At 39.2% G+C, this 18,554-nt stretch overlaps 1 protein-coding gene and 1 pseudogene across 1 annotated transcript in view; both read left to right on the top strand.

Annotated features, from left to right (window-relative positions):
• Positions 1-1,305: 1,305 nt before the first annotated feature.
• On the top strand, positions 1,306-3,492 carry LOC139443830 (uncharacterized; annotated as a pseudogene).
• Positions 3,493-12,140: 8,648 nt separating this feature from the next.
• Positions 12,141-18,554, top strand: part of LOC139442136 (barrier-to-autointegration factor B-like) — a 32,070-nt gene continuing 25,656 nt past the window's right edge. The window contains exon 1 of the mRNA XM_071222935.1: positions 12,141-12,221. The gene's annotated coding sequence lies outside the window, so the exon portion shown is untranslated. The remainder of the gene's footprint in view (positions 12,222-18,554) is intronic.

The following is an 18,554-nucleotide window of genomic DNA, read 5'->3' as shown; positions in this document are numbered from 1 at the left end:
TTCATGTGGTACCTCCAATGTTTAACCCAGCCCAAATTTTGGGACCCTCTCTGGGGGGTCTGGCGGACCTTATGCAGAGGACAATTTGTCAGGTATGGGCCGTGTTGTACTCAGTAACATGTACCTGTTGATCTAAACTTACTTTCATCTGGTACTTTGAATGTATACTCTGGTCAAATTTTACCAGAGTGTCCACTGATTGCATTAAGGGTCAACATTTGGGGGTGTCTGGCGGGCCTTATGCAGCAGACGATTTGTCTGGGGTTTTTATTCTTAGTAGAGTGAAATAGTTCATTTTATGTTGATTTCATGTGGTACCTCCAATGTTTAACCCAGCCCAAATTTTGGGACCCTCTTTGGGGGTGTCTGGCAGGCCTTTTGCAGAGGAAGATTTGTCTGGCGTGGCCCATTCTGTACTCTGTGAGATGTACCAGTTCATTTACACTTACTTTCATGTGGTACCTCCAATGTTTGATCCAGCCCTTGAATGGCCCCTTCTTTTGGGGGGCCAGGGGCCACACGCAGCAGGGGCTCCCCGACAGACATCTATATATGAATATGTTGGGTTGCACAGTAAATGTTCCTGTGTTCGGATATTGGTACCTTGTTCGTTTGACCAAAGTGCTCTGGGCTGCCGCTCTTCTCTCAAACACTTCATTACTGCTTTCAATCGCTACAAGAGAATTATGTTGACCCGATGGCCTCAGAGAAGTGTAGAATTGGACAGATATCTTGATCTTATTTTGAGCCTTAGCAACGAAGGTGACGAAAGTGATTTCTACACCTACCATAAGATGTTTTCAGCCAAAGCCGCTTCAGCTCTTGTGCAGTCCAATGTGAAAGTAGATTGGAGCAAGTTGGATCAAGAGTTATACCTAAGAATTTTCAATTCTGACAAAAACAATAGGTGTCAACACTGTCATGGAATCAACCACCCCACAGACTTTTGCCCTTTAGCCATCCACCAGGCTAGTGCCAACAGACGAGATAAGAATCTCTCACATATGTCCAATCGTAGCCAAGCCCGACCTCGAAACCAAGATGCTCAAGGTCGTCAAATTGTGTTTCATGAAGGACGTCCAGTGTGCAATAATTTCAACTACGAATCGTGTGTACGTCCTAACTGTAGATTTGCTCATGTCTGTGCTGGATGTCAGAAGAATCATGCAAACAAGAAGTGTTCCAAGACATCAGACAAATCAACACGTTCCAAGTGACTACCCCTCAATGCAGTCTCCAATTAAGGTAGACATTTTACAGCAACAACTGGAAAAACATCCTGATAAAAATTTCGTGCAAGAACTGATGTCGGGGATATCAGATGGGTATTTTACAGGCATAGATCAACCCCCTATCAACTCAACATATGAGTGCAAGAATTTGTTATCCACCAGAGGACGCAAGAAGTCTGCAGCTGTCGACACTCTTCTGCAACAAAAACGAGACAGGGGCTATCTCATTGGTCCGTTTGATATATCACCCTTCCCAATTCACCGCATCAACCCCATTGGACTGGTCGAAGGGAAGTATTCCAGAAAGCAGAGACTGATTGTGGATATATCGGCTCCTCACGACGATTGTGTGAATCCCAGCCTCAATTCCTTGATCGACAAGGACAAGTATTCCTTGTCATATGTGACAGTGGATGATGCCATCAATGTCATCAAACAACTTGGGCCAGGATCTGTTATGTGTAAAACTGACATCACTGATGCTTTTAAACTTATACCCATCCACCCTGACCTGTGGCATCTTCACGGTATCAAATGGCGCCAACAGTTTTACTACTTCACTAGACTAGTGTTTGGATGTAGGTCCAGTCCTAAAATATTTGATCAGTTGTCCATAGCCATATGCTGGATAGCCCAAAACTGTTACCAGATACCACTCATTCTTCATCTGCTGGATGACTTCATATGTTTCGCCAAAGACCATTCTGTTGGACAGACTATTATGAACAATCTACTCACTATGTTTCATGACTTGGACATTCCCTTATCTGAAGCTAAGACGGCTGGTCCTTCGGAATGCCTAAAAATATCTTGGCATCACCCTAGATTCTACTTGGTTGGAGGCCCGTCTGCCTACGGAGAAAGTACAGAGAATTGTCACCTTGATCGACCATTTAATCAAGAAATCCATGTGACTAAGAGGGATCTCTTAGTGATTCTTGGACACATGAACTTTGCCATGCGTATCATTAGACCAGGCAGAAGTTTTATTGGATACCTATTAGGGGTAGCTCACTCTGTTTCCAACCTACGGGACATTGTGCATCTCTCAGCTGACTGCCTGCTGGATTTCCAAATGTGGCGCTACTTTCTCCAAAATTGGAATGGTGTCTCCATGTTTATTACAGACACTATCAACTCACCTGATTTTCAGTTGTACACAGACGCTGCAGCATCTCATGGATATGGTGGTTTCTTCCAAGGCAGATGGTTTTCATCCACCTGGCCCACAGAACTGATTAGTTTGGCAGGAGAAAACTTGTCAATAGCACTCTTGGAGTTATTTCCCATTGTGATAGCTGCCCATTTATGGGGACCCATGTGGTCTAAAAAGCGTGTGTGTTTCCACTGTGACAACCAGGCCACTGTTGCTATCATCAACAAAGGCAGATCCCCTATCCCTCTTATCATGCGTTTTATGAGACAATTAACTTTACATGCTATTCAATGGAATTATGTGTTTTGTGCTAAACATGTTCCTGGTGTGGATAATGCTATAAGTGATGCTCTCTCACGATTGCAGATAGCCAGATTTCGTCACCTAGCACCAGATGCAGAGTGTCACCCAACCCCTTGTCCTCAGCTGACAGACCTGATGTACCCGTAACCCATGGAGGAACTATCGAGACAGACATGGAACTTATCATGGTTATCAGCAGAGTCTACCAGAACATATCAGGTCTACCAATCAGGAGTTAACGCATTTCTCACTTTCATGACTATGCAGGGGTTCGTGTGGACAACTACTTTACCTCCTATCTCGGTAGACATTCTCATTAGATTTGTGGCACACTGTTATCGCAGATTGTTGCTGCGATATTCTACCATTAAATCATACCTGTGTGGCATTCGGTTTAGGTATTTACAAGTGGGTTTACCTAACCCTTGGACATCCGGTTGCAAACTATTGTGCAGGGGGTTAAGAGACATCAAGGGCTGCCCACATCACCCCGCTTGCCAATAACAACTCCTATCTTAACTAAGATGTGTATGGCTCTAAATCATGGTGTTTTTGATCCCTACACCTGTGGACTACTGAAAGCAGTGTGTTGTCTGGCTTTCTTCAGCTTTCTCCGTTGCGGGGAATTTGCTTGTGACACTGACAACTTTAATCCAGTTTACAATCTTACCCTTAGAGCTGTGCAATTCTCCAGGATCTCGGCTTCATTCACCTTGCTGTTGGCAGCGTCAAAGACAGATCCATTCCGGAAAGGAGTCCCCATCACCTATACAGCCACGGGCAATTGTGTATGCCCTATAGCTAGTATGCTAGCCTACCTCGTTCATCGCCATCGCTATGCCTTGCATAGTGCTGATCCTTTATTTGTTAGATATTTGTAGATGGCAAGGTATTATGCAGGACATATTTCATCGTGCAACTTAAGAAACTATTAAGACTGTGTGGTTATGATGACAATGCCTATAATGGTCATTCCTTTCGAGTCGGAGCCGCTACATCAGCAGCCAGTGCTAAAGTACCAGATCACCTCATACAAGTCCTTGGTCGGTGGTCATCTTCTTGTTACACCAGATATATACGTACACCTCAAGATGTTTTGTGGCGTGCTCAAAAAGATATAGCTTATCTTTGTTAACATGTGGCTATAATACCCTTCTCCACATCGCCCAGTGTATATATTCAAGTCAGAATTTATCCGTAAACCTTTTCTTCAAATGTAATGTATTATCATGGGTATATAGCATAATTCTTATTCCGATACACATGGTAGTTCACTACATATTCTTATGATTGTTGTTTGTTTCTCTTGATACAGGTTAGAAGATAGTTACCACCTTGGTTATAGGGCATACATTTGTTACGTCCTTGTACGACTATGACCAGTTTAAATTCTGTGTATATATTTTTGGGGGATTCTCATTTAAAAATTAATCATAGGCATATTTCTTAATTCTTTCATGTTCATTTGGCAGAGTATCCGCCGGTAGTTGCGGATATTCATGGCCCCAATAATGTTAGTATTTTCACCACTAGGCCTGGTCATCTCAGCGCTAGAACTGCAGGGCGTTTCCCCTCAGGATGGGGTCGAGTGGTTTGCTGTATTACATAAGTAATGGGAATCCCCCAGCCCAAAAGAATAAATCATTATTATTTGTATGTTTGCTGTTCTGTTGTGTATCAGTATAGAACTGACATGCAATGTAACTAAAACAAGTCATGCAAAGTGCATGGTGGAACCGGGCCTTTATTTCTTAGTCTGAAAAAAGTGATAAGTTAATTGTTTCTTGTAACTACTTCATACACAACAATATTTAAAATTAGACAATAGCTGAACTATTGTGTCGTGATGACATCTTGATATGGAATTTTTGTTAAGAATGGTATAATTAGTTTGTTCAGTAATCATTAGAACAGAACAGGTGGTGGCGTCTACTATCGCCTACAGTGCACTTTGCCTACAAGGTAAGGATGTCATCTGTGGGATGACTCCACGCCCTGCTACATGGTAATAACTTCATAGTGTGACATTCTGTCCATGCTACCATACTGTCAGTATGTATACCCAAATAAAGACACAAACTAAAGAGGAATATTAGAAGGTAATAATTGGCTCACCCTGGGATTAGGCTGTGGGTCTGCTACTGAGCTATGTAACACCTTCTGCATGTAGTTAACCGAAAATTTACTCTGTTATTAAACATGTCACCACCTCACGAAGGTTATGATATGATAGACAATCAAATAATACATTTGGGAGTGATATCATGGTTAGAAAAAAACAACATGCTGTATCATGTGATAACTGTGACCATGTAAATAAACCATATTTATCATATAATGGGTAGGTTTCTCGGCAGGATAAAGCCAACGGATAAAAACGATATCCGTTGGGGTCATATGCGGATAGAGATGCAAATATCAAAGGTCAAGTAGGACTACTTACACTGTTTATAAACAAACATGGCGTCGCCCTCGTCATTCGGCAATCGAGTCAGAATTAACCATCGTGAATCTGGATAAACTACAGGGATAATTGCTTTCTTTATCAAATGAACAGTCTAATATACTGAAAATCAGTGTCTAACTGTGACGTAGCTAAGGCATTTTTATAAGTTTTGGCATCTTTCGAGATATAAATTTCGAAACAATTTTGCGAGGGCACAAGGCCTAGCCAAGCGTGATCAGTAGCCATATCTGTGCTTGTAGACCTCTGTGGCTTGAAACCTTCTCCACAAATCAAAATGGTTGGATTCGGCCGAAATATGTTTGAACTGTTACCTTGTTTCGTTTTGTCGCTCGGTGTACATCTGACTACACTTCTTAACGTTATGAAAGTACAGACCGACTGTCAACAACATCTGACCGTGGCCGTGACGTCTCATAGACTAGAGTTAGAGTAGCTTCCCTTTGACAAAGGGCAGTTACTCTAGCGGACAGACCGATGGATTGCCGCGAAAGGCAATTAAAAACAACTGTTGTTTTGCGTATAAGTTGCTTCGCCACTGTATAAGAAACAGATTTCAGTTGGAACTATATTGGCTACTGTCACTGTCCGACTGACACATCACTTACCCTGTGACGTAATAAATATTAATGCGCGCAATCAAGGAAAAATTGCAATGTTTCGGTAATGTTTGTGAGAGAGGGAAAGCGATTTTAAAGCACAGAATTAAGAATGACATTATATGATAAAGAGGTTATCACGCTTGTGTGTTTGGGGATGGTAAATATCCTGTATTAGGAATAAACACTATGTATTTAGCTTGCCAAGGCTCGCTAAATACAATGTCTATTTCTACTACAGGATATTTACCATCCCCAAACACACTCGCATGATAACCTCTATATATTACCACAAAAATCATTCTTATCATTATTAAAAATAGAGGTGCCGTTTTCCACCAAATGCGGTGCCGTTTTTCGCCCGAGAAATTGGTGACGTTTTTCTGAGGTGCCGTTTGAGCCTGCGTTGAAGGAAACAGGGAGTGCAAGAGAAGTGGTTGATGTGGAACCTGATATATACGTTGCTATACAGGAGTTATGACATACTGCTAACGAGAATATTTCCTATATTAATGCCCAATTCCCAGTATTTATTTTCCGTCACACAATGGCAAAGTGGAAGGTGATACTGAGAATAAAATTCCTTAAAATACCACACTTGCTTACAAAATACACAAACATTTTACAAACATTTTGAGATATTTCCCCTTACTTTTGCATAAAATAATGATAGTTGACAGATCGATAAAGAAGGAAAGTTTCTTCAGGTTATGGTGTACCGCAAACAATGCAGTCTCACTGCACGCTGTGTGCTGTCACAACACAGCAGAAGTATGAGGCACTTCCGAGGTTCAGGTGAGAAGCATTGCGTACGAAATAAGTGTCATGTGCATACACAAGCCACGCCCACTCATGAATAGTATAGTCAGGGTGGGGCTTTAAGACCATTGTTGGTTTAAGGGCACAACATACCTCGCTGCTTTTCCTGGAAAACAGACTGCAGTGACTGCAGTAACATTCCAAGTAAACAAGGCGTGGTCCTGATCACGCTTCAAGGACTCATCATTCTCGAGTTACTCTACTTAAATACAATGTCATGTCTCGGGTGTTGTTAATACCAATTCATCCTAATCGAGGTACCGAGTAAAGATCACACGGAGTCATCCTAATCGTTAGTTCGAGATTCGGTGGTGAAACGAATATGTGCATCTATATGAATTTCACTATATGGAAGTGATTAAACTGAGCCAGACTTTGGTCACATGTCTCAATGAACCACGGCATAACAATTTGCCTATAACAATACTTGTATGGTCACCGCTGTTTCTTACCTGTACATATTTATAATATATGGGCTGGGCAGTGAATAGAAAGAATGATGATTATTAATGATTATTCAAAGGGTTGACTGCAGTGAAAGGGTTGATTCTGAAACTTTTGCTTATTACATGATAATAGAATTGTTATAAGGGGTCTATGCTTGTCAGAAGGCGTATGGCAACAACTGCCATAACAATCTATATAACCCTATTTTAAAATAGACGTATAACGCCCCTTCACAATATATGCAAAGAAATAAGAAATATCTTTTGGAAATATGTGCTGCTTAGTTATAGTAACTTGAGAACAAATGAGGTTCAAAATGTAGAAGGGTTCCTGTTCCAGTTCAAAATTTCGTATCACATAAAGATATGCATTTGTTATCTAAATGGCAATCAAATGGGTTTAAATAGAAGCATGGCATATTTACTGAAACTGGTTTAAAGCAATTTGATGTTTTACAGACTGAGTTTAACATAAATGGAACCTATCTTCTCTATAATGCATTAAAACTAATAATACATGTTTTGCCTTACTGTACTGTTTAAGGGATACGTAAGAAAGAAATGAAGTGCATCTTCCGTTTGATAGCCACAACAACATCTCGGGCTGTCGGATATAAATCTGGCAAATTTGTCGTCATTTAGATCACTGCAGCCAAGCCTGAGACGGGAGTGTATAACCTGACAGAATCTTGATACATAATTTGTATCAAAGTATATACCATTCCTATCATTGCTTTTTATAAAACTTTTAAAACTTCCTAAGTTACTGGCATTGGTGTATTCAATAGGTAGTAAGTTCCAAATATTAACTGTATCTGGAATAAATGATTTGGCATAATTATTTGATTTAGACTTTGTGGTTTGCAGCTGTGAACAGTTTCTCAAATTATAATCACTTGCATCCGACACTCTATTTGGAACTAAGGTTGAGAGATAGTCCGGTACTAGATATTGTTAACCATTTTATAAAAAATAGCCAACTTTTGAAAATGCCTTCTTTCTTCAAATGACGTAAGATTTGTTTCTTTATAAAGTTTACCGTGACTTGTGCCACGAACAGCCCCACAAATAGTTCTGAGTGCATCTAGATTTAGTTTTTCAAGTAGTAACGCCTGTTCTTTTGTGCAGTTGTCCCATATGTGGCATCAATAATCAAATATCGGTAATATGAAAGATTTATACATAGTTTCCAGTGTTTTTCTATTTAAACGATACTTGAAACTCCTGAGACAGTGAATCACTGGACTGACTTTCTTGACTAGGCTATCAATGTGATCGTTCCGCATATAATCTTCTTAGAGAGTAAGTCCTAGATGTTTATGAGAATGAACTTCCTGAACAGTAGTGTTACTCATTTTCAAAACTGGTTTTACATTTGGAAGAATCTTCCGGGAAAATTGGATAGATACTGTTTTATTAGGGTTGAAATCGACCTGCCAGTTTTCCGCCCAAGAGGATATTCTACTTAGACGGTTATTCAGACAATGTGCTGCTGTATTCGGGTCATTTACCACGACATATAGGGATGTGTCATTGGCAAACTTATATTACTATCAATATCGTCTATAATGTCGTTTTTCGAAAATAACTGACCCTTGTGGAACTCCGTCCGTAACTGGTTGTAAGTCTGACTATACCCATTGATAACAACCCTTTGGCATCTATGTTTTGGGTAGCTTTCAAACCATCTCAGTAATTTCCCTTCAATACCATAGGATTTGAGTTTATGGATAATGCCTTTGTGCCAGACTTTATCAAAGGCCTTACTAATGTTGCAAAAGACTGCTCTGATTTCTTTGCCTTTATCCAATTCTCTAGCAATAAAATCATATAAGTAAGTCAGCTGGTTTAGCGGTAGAATCTCCTGGCATGAAACCTGATTGAAGATTTGTAAACAAATTATTATCTCTTAAGTAATTAAAACATATTTGAAAACGCATTTTTCGAATATTTTAGCCACAAAACACGTGAGAGCTATAGGCCTATAATTACTACATTCATTAATATTACCTTTCTTATAAATAGGAAACGGAAGCTTCTTTCCAACTTACCGGAAAAGTAGACTTATCCAGGAATACATTAAACAATTTAGTCAGTGGATATGATATCGCTGAAGCACTTAATTTCAATAATCTATTGCCGATACCGTCGGGCCCTGTTGCTTTGGTTACATCAACAGACAGGAGAACATCTTGGACTTCCTTTGTTGTTAAAATGATAGTAGAGAGCGATTTTTCTGTTTTCAGCTTAATATAAGGGAGAGTTTTATCAGGATATTTAACAGATGCCTGGTCAGAGAAATAATTGTTCATCACATTTGCAATATCTCTTGTATCATTATATAGTATATTGTGGTAATTAATGGGAGGAAATTTTGTATTACTGGTGCTAGGGCTAGGGCGGGTAACTCGGGTACCCGGGTCGGATGGGTACTGAGTAGGACCCGGGTACCCACGGGACTATCCGGACCCGTGGTTAGTCAAGTGATCTATTGTTTAATGACAAAATGTATCTTGAACTCTGTGGTTACACTACTAGTCACTAATGTTCGAATTTCTATGTGACTGTGCAGCCATTCCTTCTGGTTTTTCATATGGTTGAATAAAGATATAACTTCAGTCAACTTCAGTGTATGAATGACCAGATTGCTTAATACATGTATCTAAATACTTTTTGCCAGGGCTATGCTAAAAATGTTCCTAATCGGATATTTTGAGACATTCCCTGAGACCTACAGTGGGTACCCGGGTAGGGTCGGGTAATAGGTGGGTGGGTACCCGGGTAGTAAATTTGGACTCGTACCAGCCCTATCTGGTGCCCCTCAGATGTTTTTTAACAAGCCGCCACCATACTTTTTCACCGTACGCATCATTAATTTTACTGTCAATCTTGAGTACATATTTTCTCTTTGCAGTGCGAACATGGGAGATAACACGGTTTCTTATTTGACGAAAATTAGTCCAGTCAGAATCTAAGTTACGCTTTTTAGCAACCTTATGAATTCTGTTACGGTTCCTGATCAGTCAACGTATCTCACTAGTGATCCATAGTGGATCATTAGGTCTAATTGTTACACATTTGTTACGAATATGATTATTACATACGTCAGTAATTGTACGGGCAAAACATTCTTCCATAACGTCAACATTTCAGGATGATAACAAATGATCCCACTTTGTCTCAGTTAAGCTATCAATAATTTCTTCATTATCAGCCATGTTGTAATTATAGATTTTTCTTTTAAAATTTGCATTGCTAGGTATGTTTGCCTTAATTTTTACGAATATAGGACAATGATCACTGCATATAGGATCGGATACACCCGAACTCCACACACTGTCTGCATTAGTTACGAACAGTAAATCAATCAGAGTTCTGAAGGTAGGTGTTATCCTGGTGGGCTCAGTTATAATTTGGGTCGACCCATATATTGCTTGCAAGTGATCTATTTTGCTCTTACTTTCTCTAAGAATATCTAGATTAAAGTCCCCAGCTATAACAGTTGGTATATTCAAATCTATTGCATTACATATTGACTGATCTATCAACTCCCAGTAAGTCTCGCTTTTATCTGCCCTATAGAATGTCCCTACTACGTATTTACTGGTCTTGCATCTTACCTGTACCCATAATGCTTCGAGTCCATTTACGCACAGATGATCCATGTTTTTAACATATAAATTGTTTTTTTACATATACAGTTACACCCCCGCCTCGACTTGGTCGATCTTTTCTAATTGGCAAATGAAAACCTGGAATTGAAATATCAACAGTAGGTATGCCGACATGCAGCCTAGTTTCGGTTAAGCAAATAATATCGTATGAATGAAATTCAGTGCAGAGTAGAACTACCTTGTCCTTTAAACTCCTTACATTTAGATGAACAATCTTTAAATTACCATATTTTACTGGCCCAGGGTTTGGGTGAACATCCCCGCAACCTAAGAGAAGTATCACTACTATAATAGACATTCTTAGCTTATAGATACAACAGGAAGAGAGAAACAGCAAGTACTTTGTAAATTTGCAAGATGCCTTGCTATAAAGACTAGAAGCAAATAATCCCACTGCCTGTCTATAATGCGCTATATCTACCGGCATCTTTTTTTAACAGAATATATTTGTTTCCTATAGAGGCAGGCGGAGAGGTTACTCGCGAAGTATAAATTTGCAATGCTGAAGTGCACTATATATAACCAAAAACTGACAACAGAAAGCTGAATGAAAACTACAGAGAGAAAGAATGTCACAACACTCACAGACAAAACATGACAAACACAAAATGAACTTTAGAAACATAAACAAAATCTATATACATCACCCGAAATGGTCGGTTGTAGAATAATAATAAACAAGCAGATTAATTGGGTAACAATAAGAGGAAAGGATAAAATCCAAGTCACCATAGTTTGGTGTAGAGTGATGAGAAACTAACTGAGAGGGGGAAATAATATAAAATATGTTTTCATAACAGATTGTGTGAACGGAAGTAGTAGATAAATTTAATATAAAACAAAAATAGATGGATAAATAACTCTAATAATATGAATAAACTGAGCTCACGCCTGGGCCAAGTCTAGGTTCTGGCACACCTGGGTTAATTGCACGGACTTGGCACGTGCATATGAAATGAACAAGCCACAACGATCAAAATTAGCCTTCTAACAGGCTGGGATATCCTTCAAATATATGCACATTACTGTGTGACCATATAGCAACTCCCCTAGATACCTTTCACAGGTTTTGGGAATATAGACTAACACTACGGTAACACACAAATATCTTCAGAAATGCTTCAACAAGATTCAAACATTTTCTAAAGATAGTCAGATAAGAAAACTTCAGTATATCTTTTTCAACTCCTGAGTATTTATTTAAAATTAGAAAAGAATTAAATAGATTTCTGTAGTTTGTGCAAAGATGAATAGGAATCTCTAGAGCGTAATATACAGAAATCATACATGTATGTATATCTCTATGTCTCTCTCCTTCTTCCCTTCTCACCCTTTCTATTACAAGGCTAATAACAGCCACGCGAGTTTGTCATGTGACGCCTCTTGCGACGCCTCACGTGACGCCTATCATTGCGAGATCTGCAGACACGCCACGTGGCCCCGCCATTGTTACAAGACACACTGTGACGATACAACCCAGATTCTTCTCACAGCTTATAACGATTTGAAACGCTCTCAAAATTTACATGTGAGTATGTCTGACACTTGCACCTTTTTCTTAAAATATTCCCTACATGTTGTTTATTTGTATTGTATACATACAGTAATTTAACCAACTATAATCTGTGCCTCGATCCTTGTCAGTCAGCCATTTTGGAATTTGCCTCATATCATACCTGGCAAAATGTATGATATAGTGAGGTGGATGTGTATGTGAGTATGTGAAAGGATACCCACTGGACCGTTTAGGATAGTGATCACGCCCGCTATCTGAGCTGCATGTCGATATAATCTGGGTAAACTGCAATGTTGCATGTAAACATCGCCCCCTGTTACGACACACCTGCATATCGGGTAACTGGTTACTGATCCAACAAGGCAGTTGTATTTGGAAGGATTCATCCGTCGCACGCGTGTGTGTGTGTGTGCGAGTGTGTGTTTTTTTTTATTTAAACATATTTTATTGCAGAAAATCAAATGGATTAGGCACAAGTGACACAGTTACGAGGCCTTCTCCTATAAACATTTCATTACATTGTGATATGTGAATAAATAGTGCAGAATAAATGTACAGTGCATAGGAATTACAAGTAATGAGAAAATATAATAACGCACATATTCATATATATATACAGTATTACACACAAACACATATACCTACATACACTCACACACACATACATATATACATATGATGAATTTATATTTTTGTTATACTGTAACCTTAGGTTCCGGGTACTTTACCCTTCTACGTTTGGTCACTTGTACTTATCAACTACTCCTGGGTTCTAGGGATGATGTAGCTCTCTCAAAATCACAAGTCAGATGGTTTGCTCCAGTCTCTTTTTATTTATGATATAATTAATCATAAATATACACACATGGTCCCCAGATAAGTTCTTGTTGTTGCCTGAATTACTTAAGTACAACACATACCTAGATGATGCGTTGAAGAGCCTGATAGTTTTTTTGATGAATGTTTAACTCTACTTCTTTCCTGACACGGGATCCCAAAACTACAGTGAACCTTTCTGTTCAGCTGTATGCTCCCGACTCCCCGCACCACTCTCGGACAACTAACAAAATACTATCAATGATGATTTTAGCTCCTCCCACAAAAATTATATTTGACATCATGAGTCATTCCCCAATGAACCCCAATTTCCATTGTAATTAGTTTTGCTTCAAGGCTCTTCTCGACTAACCAACTTGATTACTTCCCTAGGGTCATTGGTCAACTCGGACATACTCATATAATCAAATACCACCAAATACTCTGTCACACTGGAAGGCACCCAAAAAGATACTTAATCATGTTATTTTGACATTCTAATCAAGCAGTAATACTCATAAATATTTGATCACCACAAGACTAACAATTTTGTTCCATCCATTTATCTCCCTGCTGACTTTTTTATTGCAAGACCAATTTTACTAATTCATTGTACTAATGAAAAGTTATACTCTATCACTTAAGAGAAGCAAAACCCATAATCACTTGCGCTGCACAGTCACTTCTCTCATATGCATCTATATTTTACCCAAAAGCTTAACTTAACTCAAGGCAAATTTGGTCAAACCTGTCACAATTCTGACAGCGTCAAGCTGTATTAATTCAAGTTTATTTTTGTTATAAGCAGAACAGTTGTCCCATACTTCCGATGAGTATTATCATGGAACTGTTCTGGGTGAACAATACCTTCCAAATGACGTGCTGGTTTTCTTGGGGAATTAGTCAGCAAAGAGCCAGAGTCACAGGAGACTAATCACAATTTTATTTACAAGAACAATTAACAATTTACAATTTATGCTTAGATAATAACTGAGGGTGCCACAGAGAGTCGGTACACACTCTGGGCTGTGGGAGAGAGGTCTGCTTGGTAAGAGAGTCAAACCCCTTCTCTGCTAGAACTTGGCTACAGTATGTATTTAATGAAAGTTTGAACAATAGAAAGGAATGTGATTGGTTGATACACGATTGGTTGTGTCCTATGCTAAATGGATGGCTGGACAGAGGGGAATACTAAATCCTGTTAATCCTGTTGGACTGGCACTAATCTTGTTGACATATTTACTGGATGCTTTGAAAGAGATTAGGGTGTCACTATAGATGAGCTTGTGTGGGGGCTAATCCTTAATGCCTTATAGACGAGCTTGTATGGGGGCTAATCCTTAATGCACTACAGACGAGCTTGTATGGGGGCTAATCCTTAATGAGTCTTAATTGAAGTAATGTTATTCTAATATACCCCGGTAGGTGATGACAGATATACTTAAATAAATATCCTTTGTCTGGGAGATGGGATCTTGATACCTTAGGCTAGCAACCATCTAAAAAGCTATAACTGAAACTACTGATATTTTATATATGCATTTTACCTGATGATAATTATTACTTGCTAAACTATAATTATATGAAATGGTGTATAAATATTACACCATGATAACTCATAAAAGCACTTGATGTAGATCTAATTATTATAAGATAACTTAGTATAAATGTTATACCATGATAACTTCCCCTCCGTCTGAAAAAGTTTGGACCCCAAAAGTGTAAAATAAAAATAATTAAGGCTTAGATGGACAATGTATAAAGTTAAACTGGTAGTAGTGAATGTTAATTATTATAGAGTCTCTTTGGTATAACGAAACATGATGTAAATGATCTTTCTGCTGTCATCAGGGAATCAGGATGTGGAGCTGGCTTGTCTTGGCACTCTGTACTTGTGGTTTTATCGGTGATGTATGAGGCCTTGAGTTCCACATCCTGGATTGGGGTTTGAGGATAGTTGGCTGTGTCCATTAGAGGTTTTACATGGAAACAAAGAAAAGAGAGTTAGCATGTTAAAAAAATTATGTCATATATAAATACTTCCTCCGTTTGTCTGTAATATCTAGAAAATAAAACAAATATGATAATTATGATGTAAAAGATCAGTACATAATTATTACTTATTGGTGTCATGACCAGGACGAATGTATTGGTGGCAAAAAGGTGTATCATGGAAAAAATATCCTATTTTCGGATACTATCATTAGATGCTTTATACATATATGTGCATGTGCATATAACAAGTGCATTGATTTATTACACTAATAAGGTATACAAAAGGTGTTAGAACCTTTGTATATCCTTTTTAGAATTATTTGTTAGTTTTGTTGGTTTGCCTTTTCTTTGTTTTGGTTCATCTCAGTTGTTAGGTTTGGTTTATTTCAATTTGGTTTGTTCGCTTCGCTTCGTTTCGATTTTCGTTCAGTTCAATTCGGTTCAATGCGATACGGTTCGGTTTCATTTGGTTTGCTATATAGTTTGATTCGCTTTTGGTTTTCATTTTGATTCGCAATAAGGTTTTCTTTGGTTTGGTTCGTTTCGGTACGGTTTCGGTTTGATTCGTAGTATGGTTTGCTTCGCTTCGGTATGGTTTGGGTTCGATTCGCAGTATGGTTTGCTTCGCTTCAGTACGGTTTTGGTTTGATTCGCAGTATGGTTTGCTTCGCTTCGGTATGGTTTGGGTTCGATTCGCAGTATGGTTTGCTTCGCTTCGGTACAGTTTGGGTTCGATTCGCAGTATGGTTTGCTTCGCTTCAGTACGGTTTTGGTTTGATTCGCAGTATGGTTTGCTTCGCTTCGGTATGGTTTGGGTTCGATTCGCAGTATGGTTTGCTTCGCTTCGGTACAGTTTGGGTTCGATTCGCTTTTGAGATTGGTTGATCAGGTCAATGCTCAAAATTTGTTGTGATACAAATAACTCAGATGATCAGGCTGATGCTATTTGTTCTCAACTGGCGAAATTGGTTACCCAAAGTGAAAAAGACTTGACATAACAAGATACAGTTAATAGCTGTTTGGTGATTTGCACCGTTTATTTAGGAGATTTTGTAATTTGCACAAGAATATTTCCATTTGGCATCTACAGGTATAGATGGGGAGTTGATCAGCGTATGGTCGACCGGGTCTATGGTATGTGTTTGTAGCACGGTATCTAAATGTGTTGATGGTTCCAAAGTCTTTATCTGGAAAAATAATCCTTTTGGATTTATAAATTGGTAGTTGAGATGGATTAAATGGAGGATTATCTTCTTCACAGAACCACTCAGAGAGATCCTTCCAGCTATCATCAAGGTAGCGCTGTATGAGGTGGGGAGGAACACTTTCAAAATAGTGTGTATGGTAATCATGATTATTTTTGTTGTGGGTATGTGAGGTCTTGACATAGCAATCTCCTTGAATAATTTCAATGCCCATAACTCTCTTTATTCTATGACCCTCTGTTTGTCGTAGGTGTCTTTGAATAAACGGATATGGTTTTACATCTAATTCTATGCATGGTTTGGTTTTCTCTTGCTCGATATTCCCTGACATTGTGTTCCCTGACAGAACATTGACTGATTTATTGTCTTGAGCTGATTCCTTTTGGTCGAAAAACTTATGATTCTTCAGTGGACGTTTTCGTCGTTTTCCTGACATACTTCTTTTGAGGTGAAATTCTCTCCGAATGGAGTCTGGAATGCTGCTGCCATACTCCCATGTGTTTCCTCTTTCTGGATCCTTCCATTTCACTCTGTAGTAGATTTTGCCATTTGCTCTCTTGGAACTTACAATTGAGTGGATGTCCTCTGGATTGAAAACCTGAGGGATATCCTTGGTTTGATTACCTGATGTTGGACTTGGAGGTTCTACCTGGCTGTCGGCAGGTTGTTTTCTGGATTTGGGCTGGTGATGCTTACTATTCACTCCTCTTTTCCCTTTGTTTACCTTTTCATTTACCTTGTTTGGAGCACTAGGACCTGGTGTGGCATGATTTTCCTTCATTGTTGCCGTGGGACTGGTAGGTTTTTCTGTTGTACTTGGAGCAGGGTTTTTCTTCTTTGTTGTGGTCATTTGCTTCAAATTCTTGTTGCCGGAAGTGCCTGCCTTAGTTTTGGAATTGACCTTCTTACCTTTCTGTTGTGGAGGGGATTGATCAGCCGCTTGGTAAGTTGAACTTGTTGATGGGGAATTGTTGCCGTCAAGCTGTGAATCATTGACTGGTTCCTCATTGTCATCCATGACTCCTGAATCTATGTTACTGGTGTCATTGAGGTATGGTTCTGGAGGATACTGTGGACGATCAGCAGGATCAAAATATGGCTTCAGACGGTTGGCATGGACCAGTGGTTTGTGTATTTTGTCGTCAGAACTTCGGCGCAGTTTGTAGGTATAATTTGGACCTGTATGGATGATATAATAGCTACCATACCACTTTTTGGTTAATTTGTTGGAAAGGCCTTTTTCAACTTTTTGACAGTAAAGCCAAACTCTTTGACCTGGGGCGAATTCTGGTTCTTTAGCCTTTCTATTATATTGTTCTGAATACACCTCCTTAGCCCGAGCAGTGTTTTCAGCTGCGATTGTTCTAGTGATTTCAAGCTCCTCAAGCAAATTGGAAAGATAACTTTTGTTATTGTGGCCTAAATTTTCTTTGGGAATTAAAGCTACATCTTGTGGAGCTCTCATTTTTCGGCCAAAAAGCATGACATATGGGGATTTTTGTGTTGATGAATTTGGGGCCATCCGATAGGCCATCATGATGCCAGGAATAAAACGGGGCCAATCATTTTGAGACTTGTTACAATAGGCTCTTAGTGATTGATTGATGTAAGAATTTAGCCTTTCTACACAGCTGTTAGTTTGAGGATGGTATGGGCTGGTATGGGTAAATTTAATTGCAAAAAGTTCACAAATTGCTTTGATAAGTTTGGACATGAAGTTCTGACCTCTGTCTGAAATTAAGGTCCTTGGAGCGCCATACCGACAAAATATTTCTCTGACGAGAATATCTGCTACTTCTTTGGCTTCCTGGGTCCGAAGTGGAAAAGCTTCACACCATCTAGATGATGCATCTGTGATGACCAAAATGTACTTGTACTTGTCTGGTGTTGTTGGCAGGGGACCGAGAATGTCAACGTGCCATCGGGTGAAGACCTCTTCTACAGGTAGTGGACGAAGTGGTGCCTTTTTGCCATGGTAGTGCCTCTTGGTCTGTTGACATACCTCACATGTCTGGACATAAGTAGCAATATCGCTGTACATTTTGGGCCAGTAGTACTTAGGTCTCATGGTGTTGTGCATCCTTTCTTTCCCATGGTGGCAACCGCCAAACTCTGAGTCATGATAGGATTGCAGGACTTGATTTCTGAGGGTTCTTGGGACTGCCAGCTGTTTAATGAACTTGTCTGCATGGCCTTTCTGTCTTTGTGGAACAAATCTGTATAGGATGCCTTCATCAATTTCAAAAGTATTGGCTTCGATAAGAATCTTTTGACGATCCTTTTCATTGTGTGGAAGGACATCATCCTCTTTGTAGTCAAAGATTTGGAT

This window comes from Haliotis cracherodii, unplaced genomic scaffold, assembly GCF_022045235.1.
Source record: "Haliotis cracherodii isolate W230 unplaced genomic scaffold, xgHalCrac1.p SCAF_5, whole genome shotgun sequence".
NCBI classification, from domain to species: domain Eukaryota; kingdom Metazoa; phylum Mollusca; class Gastropoda; order Lepetellida; family Haliotidae; genus Haliotis; species Haliotis cracherodii.
Note: the sequence above shows the minus strand (reverse complement) of the source record. Positions and strands in the feature narration are given on the sequence as shown.